This window comes from Sorex fumeus, unplaced genomic scaffold (assembly GCF_029834395.1).
Source record: "Sorex fumeus unplaced genomic scaffold, SorFum_2.1 ptg000100l, whole genome shotgun sequence".
In the NCBI taxonomy this organism is placed as follows: Eukaryota; Metazoa; Chordata; class Mammalia; order Eulipotyphla; family Soricidae; genus Sorex; species Sorex fumeus.
The window spans coordinates 6,816,050-6,829,774 of NW_026606157.1; the positions used below are offsets into that span (position 1 = coordinate 6,816,050).

Consider the following 13,725-nt stretch of genomic DNA (forward strand, 5'->3'; position numbering starts at 1 on the left):
TTTGTAACTATATCTCATGGTGAATCAAAACGGGAGAACAAACAAACACAAACACTGTCCTCCTGTTGTTCATCGATTTGCTCAAGCAGGTACCAGTAACATCTCCATTGTGAGACTTGTTACTGTTTTGGGCATATTGAATACACCACGGGGAGCCTGCCAGGCTCTGCCTGTGGGCGGGATACTCTCGGTAGCTTGCTGGACTCTCCAAGAGAGACGGAGGAATCAAACCCGGGTCTGCCACACGCAAGGTAAATGCCCTACCCACTGTGCTATCACTCCAGCCCAATAATAAAATAATAAAATTAACATTCAGAATAGAATTAAAAAAAATTAATGTGGCGTTCATGTCCAATTCTTAATCAATCTTAATCTTAATCAATGGATGCATAAATAGCAGCACTCCTACATGATTAAAAAAAAAAAACCAGTGCAAAGCAATTGCAGCCAAATCGAGTTAAGATGCTCGGTACACGCGACTCTCACTCAGTCATGGTTCTACTAAATTCTGCATCCTCCTGGCGTTTTTCTCACAAAAGGCTTGTGAATTCAGAGCAGTGTTGTTTTACGCGCTCCAGACAGCACCAGGAACAGGAACCCATTCAGGGGACTGTCAGGCAGCAGGGCCCAAGCAGACTTCAAGGGCTGGAGGATTAGGATATCTGAAGAATAAGTTACCTGGCTAGTTTTGATAAAACCAACAGTTCCAATGGCTAGCTCTTTCACACTGGTATTATTTGGAGAACTTGAGGTGTGGGGCATGTACTGTTTGCTTGTGTTGTCTCATGTCTAATGCAGGTATCTGTGTGCATGCACACACACACACACACAAACACACACACACACACGCACACACACACACACACCCCAATTTCAAGTCTACCTGCAGCAGTTCCTGCTCTGTTTCAACCAGTACCAAACTGCTTTCCTGCAAAGACTTCCGACATGCCTCTTAATAAAATGAAAACAGAGAAACGCTTGCTCAGAATTAATGTTTTGAAAACATTGAAACCACCTTAATAAGTAGTTGCTAATGTGCACAACCTGTGGGTAAGACTGTGAAAAACAAAAAAAAAAACAGGGAATTTGCTTCCAAGGAAGAGAATAATCTATTCAGATGGGTTTCTGAAAGTCAGCAGTAGGAATCCATTTAAATGGGTGGAAAATGTTTTCATTTTGAGCAGAAAACTCCAGTGTATGTTATGAATAAGAATCATTGTTATAGTTACCACGTCCGCTGAGAAACAGCTCCAGAAAGGCAGCCCAGGTTTCGGTGCTGGGAAGATTAGGGTTGTCTCTGTAGTAGTGGAAGAGAGACACAGCTGTGTCCCTTGGATTCCGGATGATGTAGATGATCTGTTTGTTTGGGGTTTTATTTTTAAAAAGAAAAAAATTAAAAAAGAGAGAGGCTGTTTAGTTTTGGATAAAATTAGTCCTGGTGAAAACATTTCCTGAAAGAAAGCAGCAGCTAGACTTACCCAGGGGAGTCACAACTGGGGGGCTGAGGGGAGCACTCTAGCTGATTACAGAACACAGACTAACACTGAGGTCAGAATTATTCTGGGTGAGACTCCCTGAATTTTTAACAAGTTCCCAGCTATGTCAGTGCCTTGAGACCGTCTACCACAGTTTCGATTTTGTTGCTGAATGTTGGTCTTTTTTTTTTTTAAAGCAAACATACACACATAAAAAAAACCCTTATTCATTTGTAGAACACGATGACTTTTAAAATATCCATGCATTTTTAAAGGATATCTTTAAAAATCTTCCAGTAGCTAGACAGGTTACACCCACCAAGTGCCGTGTAACCCCATCAACGGCCAAAATCCAGAGACTATAAAACCAAGCTCCCGGAAGCTCAAGGCCGCATTTGCGGCCACGCAATCTCTTATTCTCTACTTCTCACTCTCAGAGAACCCGGCAGGCTACTGAGAGTATCCTGCCCGCATATATGCCTGACTGGGAACACCTGTAAAGGTGATTAGAGGCTGCCCCAAAAGCCTCCATCCCTCTCAGAGAGCCCAGCAAGCTACCGAGAGTATCTCGTCCGCACAGCAGAGCCTGGCAAGCTACCCGTGGCGTAATGGATATGCCAAGAACAGTAACAATGATGGTCCTCATTTCCCTGACCCAGAAAGAGCCCCCAATATGCCATCAGGCTACACTAGCACATGACAGGGATGAATGGAGACGTTACTGGCACCCACTCGTGCAAATCGATGAACAACAGGGTGATAGTGATAGTGATAGTGATTTAAAGTTGTAACTTATAAGCAGTAAGGCAATTTAGAAGTTAGTAATTCTATACAGGAAAAAAGTGTATCTTAAAGTTAAGATTTTTCTAGAGTGTACTTCTCTTCAAAATAGGAAATCTGAGCTACTCCTTCCCCATTCACACAAATGCTGTAGCTGCAGTGTCATTGGAGTCTATAAATATTAGTCTTGTACTCATTACCTGCAGGCAGTAGGCAATGCAGCAGGCCCGGGAGTTGGACGTGAGCAAGACACGTCCATGGTTCTGTCTGGTCCACACTGGCAGTCAGAGAGTGACAGCGACAGTGGGACAGCTCCTGGGGGTGCGCAGTGGGCAGGATTATAGGATAGCCTCTCGGGAGATCAGGGCCAGGGTGCCCTGGCAACAGGCCGGCCTTCTATCAAGGCCAGTGCATGAGAACCAGCTGACCGACTTGCTGTTTGTTTTCCATTAAATCTCTGATGAATGTGTTTAGACTCTCTGTGAAGTGTGCTTGTCTGTGGTACCGTATGTGGTCCTCACACTCATTCCTGTGGTACTGTATGTGGTCCTCATGCCTGTGCCCATGGTACTGTACATGGTCCTCACGCCCATGCCTGTGGTACTGTATGCGGTCTTTACGTCCGTGCCTGTGGTACTATATGTGGTACTGTATGTGGTCCTCATGCCTCTGTCTGTGGTACTGTATGTGGTCCTCACACTCATGCTTGTGGTACTGTATGTGGTACTGTATGTGGTCCTCATGCCTGTGCTTGTGGCACTGTACATGGTACTCACATCGTGCCTGTGGTACTATATGTGGTCATCATGCCTGTGCCCATGGTACTGTATGTGGTCCTCACGCTTGTGCCTGTGGTACTGTATGTGGTCTCCATGCCCGAGTCTCACTCCCTATGTAAGTGTCTGACACACAGCCTGGGCCTGCCACACATCCACCTCAAAGACAGCCTCCAGTGTACACATGGGGCTGTGGGAAGGGCCCCTTTATGAAAAAGGCTGGTTGAACTAGAGAGACCATCTGTTCACTGACCGCTTACTTTTCCATTCCTGCACTTTCATTGCCACTCTTAGGTCTAAAACTCACCCATAAAGCAATGAACCCCTGTATCCGTAGGCACCCCCCACTCCACTTGACCCCCGTAAGTCTGGCCTCACTGTGTGGGCCTGGGTCTGCCATGTGCACTTGCTCACCTCCAGCTAATAAATCTTTCTAGGTTCTCTGGTGCCTCTAGCAACCAGACGAACCATTCCAGCAAGGGCATCTGCTCTGAAAGGGGAGTGTCTGGGTGCTTGCCACCCTGTGGGTGTTCCTTGGGAATTTCTAGCCAACAGAATCACTGTCAAGAAGCTGAGACTGCCTTTCGGCCAGAACTGCCAGCGCCCAGTAAATCACAAAAATGACCAACACAAAGGGAAAATGAAGAGGCACCCGCTATCTGTTCTCCAGACCTTTCAGAAAACATGGAGTTGTTCCTTTGACCACATACATGCGTATATCCAAGAAAGGTGATATCGTAGACATAAAGGGAATGGGCACTGTCCAAAAAGGAATGCCCCACAAATGTTATCATGGCAAAACTGGAAGAGTCTACAATGTTACCCAGCATGTCGTTGGCACTGTTGTTAACAAACAAGTCAAGGGCAAGATTCTTGCCAAAAGAATTAATGTCCGCATTGAGCATATTAAACACTCTAAAAGTCGAGACAGCTTCCTGAAACGGGTGAAGGAAAATGATCAGAAAAAGAAGGAAGCCACACGTGCTAGGGAAAAAGGAAGCTCAGATAGAGAAGGGTGCACCAAATAAAGGGTGTTGGGAGGACCCTCCCAGGATGGGAGAAGCATGCTGAAAGTAGATTATAGACCGAACATGATTGCCACTCAATGCCTCTCTTGCAAACCACAGCACCCAAAAGGAGAGAGAGAGAACAAAAGGAAATGCCCTACCACAGAGGCAGGGTGGGATGGGAGGATGGGGGGTGGGAGGGATGCTGAGACCTGCGGTGGTGGAGGATGGGCGCTGGTGGAGGGGTGGGTACTTGATCATTGTATAACTGAAACCCAAGCACAAAAATTTGTAAGTCTATAACTGTACCTCACGGTGTTTCACTAATAAAAAAAAAATAAAGTGGGGGGGGGGTGGAAGAAGGAAGCCAAAGAGAAAGGAACTTGGGTTCAACTGAAGTGCCAGCCTGCTCCTCCACCCAGAGAAACACACTTTGGAAGAACCAATGGAAAGGAGCCTGAGCTGCTGGAACCCATTCCCTGTGAATTCATGGCATGAGAAGTGTTTGTTTAAAAATAAAGAGACTTCTGGTGGAGGGTATTTGATCATTGTATAATTGAAACCCAAGCACGAAAATTTGTAAGTCTACAACTGTACCTCATGGTGTCTCACTAATAAAAATTAAAAAAAAAAATAAATAGAGACTCCTGGATTATAAAAAAAAAAAAGAAGCTGAGACTGGCCCCAAACACAGTCCTTCTGTAGCTGAGAAATGGGTAAGGGACACTGTGTGTCAGGGGGGAGTGAGGATATGCCTAGACCCGCTCCCTCCAAGCCCTCATCCCGCTAGAGGCCGCCACAGAGCAGCTCAGGGTCAGCCCTTTCTGAGTCAGACTTCCCGAGCAGATGCAGAGAACTCAGAAAATGCCACTCAACCAACCACCCTCAGCCTCAACAGAAAGGATAAAGCAAGAGACTTGTGAGCAGGGAAGGTTAGGGAGATGAGTATTTCAGGGTCTTTGGAGAACCTTCAAAGTTAAAGTTGACAGCAATATCTATCTAGTGAAAAAAAGAATGTGACCCACGAATTCCTTGTTTTGCTAAGAGCAATGCAAGGTCCATATACTGAAAAACCCTAAAAACCATTACAAGGAAGCTGTGGGGTATCAAGAAAGGGCAGGCGAGGACTCTAGGGGGAAATTCAATCCCGACGAAATGTGATAAGAACTGCACCCCTCCATTTCTCAGAGGCCCTACCCGCTGCTGTCCTATCTCTCTGATGCCAGAAGGAACCATTCCTTAGCATTACATGTTGTGATTTGTCCTCTGATTCTTTTCCTATGGCTTTTGAAAAAGTGATAATCCAAATAATTATACTGATATTATTATGGCAAAATTTCTATTCTAGACATCAGTATTTAAAGCAAAGAGAAGAAACTAGATTCAAAAGAGTATATTATTGAATATAAGTAAAGCTAATTTTTTATTTTTGCTCTTTGGATCACACCTGGCCATGCACAGGGGTTACTCCTGGCTCTGCACTCAGGAGTTACTCCTGGTGGGGCTCAGGGGACCATATGGGATGCTGGGAGTCGAACCCGGGTCGCCCATGTGCAAGGCAAACGCCCTACCCGCTGTGCTATCTCTCCAGCCCCAGTAAAGCTAATTTTTAAGGCAGTACTTCCTTTTTTTTTTCTTACTGAAAAAAAATCATTAAAATACTTTTTATAAGCTAGATGATTTTTCTGGTTTTTTTGTTTTGTTTGTTTTTCTTTTTGCTTTTTGGGTCACACCTGGCGATGCACAGGGGTTATTCCTGGCTCATGCACTCCGGAATTACTCCTGGCGGTGCTCGGGGACCATATGGGATGCTGGGAACTGAGCCCAGGTCAGCTGCATGCAAGGCAAACGCCCTCCCCGCTGTGCTATCACTCCAGTCCCATAAGCTAGATGTTTTGATGACACCTATGTGTGAGTGAATTTATTTCATCTTGACCACACTTTATCTAAAAGGGGAAAATGATTCTACCCACATCAAATAAAGAAGTGAAGACCCACAGGCCATGCAGAATGAAAGCAGAGAGCAAGAATTCCCCCCTCTCACTTCCATCCCCGAGTTTCTGCCCTGGGCCACTGGACGTACCTTGCATTGCTTCTGCCTAACATTCACTGGTAGCATGTCATAGCTCAAGTGCGTTGGAATAACTCTCCTCTTCCAATGTGTTTTTAACTCTTCCAATTTAGAACTGTCTCCCAGTTCAATTGGAGATGTTAGAGTCATTCTGGCATTGGGAATGTTCTTAATGACCTCTGCGATCCAGTGAGTGCCTGCACCACAGGAAGAGTGAAAGGCATTTCTAGTTCAGCAACGGTTTTCATGGAAGCATTATAGAAAATTAGCAGGTTATGAAAATAATTACGCCATCAATTTTACTAATAGGAATTATTATTAATCCTTGGGACCCACTGAAACCTGTTGAAGCCTTGAGATGTTTGTTCATTTTACACAAAGAAACACATTTTTATCTTTTTTTTCTTTTTAGGTCACACTCAGTGATGCTCAGGGGTTCCTCCTGGTTCTGCACTCAAAAATTACTCCTGACAGTGCTTGGGGGACCATCGGGGATGCCAGGGATCGAACTCAGATCGACCGTGTGCAAGGCAAATGTCCTATCACTGCACTATCTCTCCAGTCCCGGAAAACCATTTAAAAGAGATCATACAGTCAGGTGTTATTTACCAACTGAAAACTGTTTGAGAAATGCACCCTTAGGTGGTTTTGTCCCTAAGGTGAACATGATAGTGATAAGGTGAACAAACTGAGATGGTCCCACTTACACACTAGGCTGCATGTGTGTGCCACTGTCTGTGGCTGGAACCACTGTCTGTGGCTTGTTCTTGGCCAAATATTGTTAACCGATGCACACCTGCTTACAAGGACTGTACCAGCAGCTTCTGCAGCTTGAAATGCTCTTCTCTGCTACCATCCGCCTCTAGCTCCCCTGACCCCCCGAACATGCGGGGTTTTCCGTGCAGAATTCCTGCAAGTCTGTGAAGTTCACTCATCTCCCTTTCATTAACTCTCTGAGTCACATGCAGTTGAACTGCTCCTTCCTTTATACATCTCTGAAGTGACACGCACGCTCTTTCTTCTACCGGAGCATTTGCCCAGGTCTCAAGTTGTCCTTGCTCTTTTTTTTCATGCATTCCTTCTCCTTGAAGACAGACTGACTCTTATTTCATTATTTTATTGGGGGTGGGGGGAACCCTGCTGGGGGCCACCCAGGAAGTACTCAGGAATCCTGGATGTGCCAAGCAAATCTCAGACAACTGGGTCTGCCGTACTGGACTTATCTGGGTCTCCAAAGCTGCATCTGACAATGCTCAGGGGACGTTGGGACACAGGAACCTGGGTTCCATTCCTGCATCCCAACGTCCCCTGAGCATTGACTTTGACTGAACATTTTTCCATTGATCAAATGCTGCCTTTGCACAGTTACTCTGTATTTGCATGCAAAAATAAGATTCAGGGGACTGACAGATGGTACAGTGGTTGTGACTACGCAAAGGCAGCATCTGAACAATGGGAAAATGTTCAGTCAAAGTCACAGAGGTGAGAGCTTGTCCCCAGGAAACCGGGAAGGAACCCAGGCCTTGCTTAGATGAGACAAATGAAGACTCAGTGCCAACATTAGAGACAATTATGTACTGCCACCGAAAAGTCGAATTCTGTGTAGAAGATAGTTTGTAAATCTCCCTGAACAGTTTAATTCAGACCCACTTTCCATTTGTTTCACTGCAACATCAATGAGGTAAGCATTCTGTACACTTACGGTTGAAAAAATACTTAGGATTCAAGCATTGCTCTCATTTGCATTATATGTTTTAAATTTAAGACTATGGAGGTTATACTGTTGGTAAGTGTTAAGGATTTATCATTGTAATATTCATATTTGTGACTCACAGAAGTGACATTCATATTATTTTAACAAAATATCTATGTTTGTTCTGATCAAGAAGAGAGATGAGTTTCATGCTGCAGAACAGGATCTCACGGCAATGGCTTCCACTTCTTCGATTCCAGTGTCCAGGCATGAATCCGTACAGTGGAGGCCTTATATATGCTCGTTTATATATGGGGTATATTAAACCTCTGACCCAAGAATCTTACAAGTATCACAAATTACTCTCTAAGCCATCACATAAGTTTAAGGCAAAATGTATTTACAGCAGTACCCTAGAACCTCAGCTTTCCAGAGTGCAGTTACCATGTGAAAATATTACAACCAGATCCTGGGATATCCATACTCACTTCATTTTAATTTTAATGTTTTTAAATCATTTTTCTATGTGATACCAATGCTCTTGGATCTCCAATGGTGTCTAGTTTGTAAATTAAGTGCTCTCACAGCACACGTAAGCAGAAAGAAAGGTGTATGGGGGATGGTTAAGGGCACCTGTGGGGTGCCTTGGATCAGAGCCCTTGCAGGTAAGGGGATGGGAGGTGAGGGGAGGCTGCACTCAGACCGCTAACACATTAAGTATTTGGAGTGTTCTGGAAGCAACATTTAATTCCTCAGGTAGCAACACTTTCCAGCAAAAGAGATGTATGGTTTTATTTGTTCTCAAAACGCATTTGGAGGTAACTATGTGAACTCTTCCACTTGGAAGGACAGCTGGGGTCAGACTCAGAGTCAGGAGAGAACTCAAGTGCCCACGCAAGGCCAAGGGATCTCAAGTCTTAGCTGCAGGGTCCACACTACACACACGTATGGATGCACACATGGCTGGAAATGGCAACTGGCTGTTAGATGTTACATATCCCAGCTACCTCTCAAAACCAAAAATAATACAGACTTGTGATTTCCCACAGATTGATATTGTAAACACAAGGAATTTTTAGAAATTAGGCATAAGCTAAAATTATCTACGGTTTCTGTTAGAACAGAAGAAAGAGTATTCACAAATCAATCATCTTCTATTAATTGAACAAACACTATCATTATCACCAATACAAAGTGTGAAGAGAGCTTTACAATGCTATAGATATTATGCCTACTGCATATATAAACATCTCTATGTCCTCGTGAATAAACCAGAATCCATGAAGTTGAGTTCTAATTTCTCACAGCAAACCCTTTGGCTTGCTAGTTTCAAACTGTGTAATGTCATCACAAGGAGCTTTAAGGTTACTTTTACTTCCCATGGGAAAAATATGAAAAATAAATGTTTTGCAAAATTTATCACTATGTTTACAACACAGAAATTCACCTTTCCAGAGCTGGTTTTGGCAGCACATCTGAGTGTAGATACACAGAAGACACAGAAAGTCATCGCAGGGACCAAGAAAAGACACACGCTTGTCTGAGGAATCTCATCTTTTAAAAACCAATAAACAAAAAGTAATAGATCTTACCAGACTTGGGATAGGACACCAGAAACACATCATCTTCTCTTGCACTGAACGAATCCAGGGAATTCAGAAGTTCTTCTGAAGACACAGTAGGAAAGAGGACACCCTTAAACTCATGGAGAACACTTGTCTGCTTGTGGGATGACATATCTCATCAAATCAAAGAGCGAACCGACTGATTTGTCAAATTCACCTTTACCCAAGACACAGAGCTGTAGAGTCCTGGATTTTAATCCTAACTCAGAGGTGATGTCCTTATATAATTACTGAACTGGCACTCTAACTTGAAGACCATATATCTATATATCTATAAAGAGACATAAACGCACACACACACACACACACACACACACATATATGTATATTGACCGCCTGCAATTCTTCATGAGTAACTCTGAAATCATCATTAAGTCAAAGTCTACTGGGAAAAGTCTTAACTGAATTTTGCTGATAATATGTTACAAAATACTTCCTCTAATTTAATATTAATGATATTACACACAAAACTATAAAGTTGACAGACTATAATTAATATATGAAGGAACTAAAGCTAATCAAATCCTTGGGCCTAATAAGGAAAGACCTTTAAGCAAGGAAGAGATATAATTAATTATACATGGAAGAGATTAGGGGAAAAAACGGACTTCTCCCTGTTCCTATTAATACACGGTATAGAAAGTTGCTAATATTACATTTCAGAACCAGGAAAGGAATGATGTAAGAAGTTGCAAGTTTTTCTGGAAACCAGCAGACAAAGCTGTGAAAAAACCTTACAGGAAATAATTTAGGGATGATAACATAGTAATCAGGAAATACAGGCCAAAAAAGAGATATTGAACTTTGATATACGTGGGAACTTTTCTGTGCAATAAACTCTTGTCTGAGTAATGGCTAGCTTGTGTCACCTATATTGTTAAATTCTGATATGAAGTACCTGATTACTTCAGTAAACCACAGTTGGATGTTTTGTTTGTCTATCAAAAAAAAGGACACCAACGAGGAAATGATACACATTTTAACTGAGTACAAAAAAGTGAAAATCAAATATCAATGAAAGATATAAATAGTACTGTCAGAAATAAAATTTAGAGTGATCACACATATAGAAAAACCTAGACTCTATAAATAAATGATCAGAGCAGAAGCAAATTGAGCATGGTTGGTGGATTGTAAAATCAATTCATGAAATAAATTGTAATTTTGTATCCTAGCAACGCCAACTGAAAAGCGAAATTTGAAAGACAGCACTATTTAAATAATATCAAAAATTCCCTAGAAATATGTCTAACGAATGAAAATTGTTAAAGGTACTGTAAACTGCATCTTGGTCTTGTAGTTGGCGAAGGACAGGCAGGCGTTACGAATACTTTTCCCGGCTTCTGCCACATCTACCAGCACTTCTGCTCTTCTCTCTTTGAGGTCTTCCTTGATCGCATCTCTGCACTGCTTTGCAAGCTCGGACGTTAGCTTGCGGTTGCCTGAGGCATGCGCCAAACCATGCTGGCGAATAAGCTCAAGAGTTTTCGAAGACAGGCATTTTTTTGTGGCTCTCTCTTGGCGTTCCTCGCACAATTATGGAGGTGCTGAACCAGTCGATTGCATTCCTCATCAATGTTGTCAACAATGGCATCTTCCCATGTTGCCACAATAGTGCCAAAGAGCTCCCAGTTGGTGGTCGTTCTGGGAGTTCTCTTTTTGAGCTTTGCAGCGCTTTCTCCCCGCTCTGTGAAGTAGAGTTTTGCACAAAAGAGACAGTGGTCCGATCCCGTTCGGAATTTTGGGACAACAGCGACATCCGTCAGGCAAAACCGTCGATTGAATATGATGTGGTCTATTTCGTTGTGGAATCGTCCACCGGGAGACTCCCATGTCCAACGTTTAGATTCTGCCTTCTGGAACTCTGAATTACCTTGGATGGTCTTGGTCGACTTGATGAACTCAGACAGTCTCTCACCCTGTTCATTCCATTCTAGGCCATGGGTCCCGATGTGAAGTTCTTCGGCTGATCTTCTCAGTCCTATCTTGGCATTAAAATCGCCCACAATGATCTTGTAGAAGGTGTGGTCTTCTTTATAGAACTTCTCGAGCTTCATGTAGAACTTCTCGATTTCTCTTTCACCATAATGAGATGTTGGTGTGTAGACAACGAAGATAGAAACTGCAGGCAGTGAGCCACATCTATTCAAATGTAAACGTCCGATTCGGGTTGCTAGGCATTCGAATGAATCAATGCTCATGGCCAAGTTTGTGTTGACAAGGACACTGACGCCTCCGACACCTCTTTTATCGCATGTTCCGAGGAAAAATTCTTCTCCAGTGTTGAAAAGGCATGGTGAGACTCATGCCTTCTTGTCTCAGTCAGACCAATGATGTCGTACTTGACCTTTCGCGCTTGTACCATCAGGTCCTCGATGGATGCATCTGATGCTAGCATACGTGCATTGAAAGTACAGACGATCATTTTTGTCTTCCTTCATTGTGGCAGCCTAGTTCGGCCTTGAGATTTTATCAGCCTCTCCTTTCTCATCCTTCTCAGTGCTGCCATGTCGGTGAAGCCTTCAGGGTCAGGTTAATGAGACCAGTTGTAGTTACTGGTTTGGCATATCGAATACACAACAAGACCAAGATGACAGCCCTCTGACGTCCTGATGGGTCTATCACATCCTCCAGAACGGCAATGGAGAAGATTATCCATGACTTCTACTCAAATCTCTTTGAAAGCCATGTCCACTTGCCGACATACCAAATTCCACAGGATGGATATGTCGTTCCCAACGTTCTCCCTTCTGAAATCCAACACGCCATTTCGTCAGTAAAGAAGCGAACAGCACCCGGCCCAGACAAGGTCAGACCTGAACACCTAAAGAACTTGCCGTCAGTACTCATCAATACACTGGCTCGGCTCTTCACATGTTACCTGTCTGAACGCAAGGTTCCGTCCCAATGGAAAACCAGCAGGACTGTACTACTGTTCAAGAAGGGAGACATCCATGAAGTTGGCAACTATCGCCCGATCTGCCTATTGTCTGTCATCTACAAGTTGTTCACTCGAGTCGTCCTAAATAGGATTGGCAGAACACTAGATGAAGGATAACCATGTGAGCAAGCCAGGTTCTGCAAAGGATTCAGCACGATCGACCATATCCACATGATAACCAAGCTCATTGAGGTTTCTCGGGAGTTCAAGATGCCGCTCTATCTAACGTTCATTGATTTAAAGAAGGCCTTTGATTCTGTTGAGACGGAAGCGGTCATTGAAGCGCTAGCCAATCAGGGCATTCAAGCCCAATACATTAGGATCCTCCATGAGCTGTATTGCGGATTCACTACTAGGATCTCACCATTCTACAAGGAGGTGATCATTGATGTCAAGAGAGGGGTTCGGCAGGGTGATACCATTTCACCGAAACTCTTCAGTGCCACCCTCGAGAATATCATGCGACGACTGGAATGGGAAGGAATGGGAGTGAACATAGATGGTCAGCAACTACACCACCTCTGCTTTGTTGATGACATTGTTTTAATAACACCAAACATCAGCCAAGCGGCACAAATGCTGGCCGACTTTGACCGTGAGTGTGAAAAGGTAGGACTACAGCTGAATCTTACGAAGACAATGTTTATGAGAAACTGCCTTGTTCCTGACGCCCCATTCGCTCTCAAAAGAATGACCATCTCAGAATGCAACAGCTATGTGTACCTAGGTCGAGAAGTCAACATGACAAATGACCTGGCACCCGAGCTGTGCAGGAGGAAGAGAGCAGCTTGGAATGCCTTCAAGAGTGTCAAAGAAATAGCTAAGAGGATGAAGAACCTCTGGCTCTGGGCACATCTCTTTGATTCCACTGTTCTTCCTGCATTAACATATGCCTCAGAGACCTAGGCCCTACGGAAACAGGATGAGAACGCTATTCGGGTCTCCCAAAGAGGAATTGAAAGAGCTATGCTTGGAATATCCCGTTTCACTCAAATGAGAGAAAGAATCCGGAGTTCCGACATCCATCGACAATCAAGAATCAGGGATGCTCTCTCGTTTGCCAAGGTGTCAAAAATCAGATGGACTGGTCACATAATGAGATTTAAAGATGACCGCTGGACTAGAGCTGTTACTGACTGGATTCCACAGGATGTCAAAAGACCACGTGGCCACCCACCTACCAGATGGTCAGACTTCTTCATGAAGATCATGAATGATCGGTTTGAGGCTCTTCATGTTCCTAGAGCGAACAGACACCATTGGGCTACACTAGCACACGACAGGGACAAATGGAGACATTACTGGCGCCTGCTCAAGCAAACCGACGATTAACGGGAAGTTAAGTGATTAAGTGACT

General features: G+C 43.8%; 1 pseudogene; it reads left to right on the forward strand.

Annotated features, from left to right (window-relative positions):
- The first annotated feature begins 3,651 nt into the window (after positions 1 to 3,651).
- On the forward strand, positions 3,652 to 4,536 carry LOC130042462 (60S ribosomal protein L21-like; annotated as a pseudogene).
- Positions 4,537 to 13,725: the final 9,189 nt, after the last annotated feature.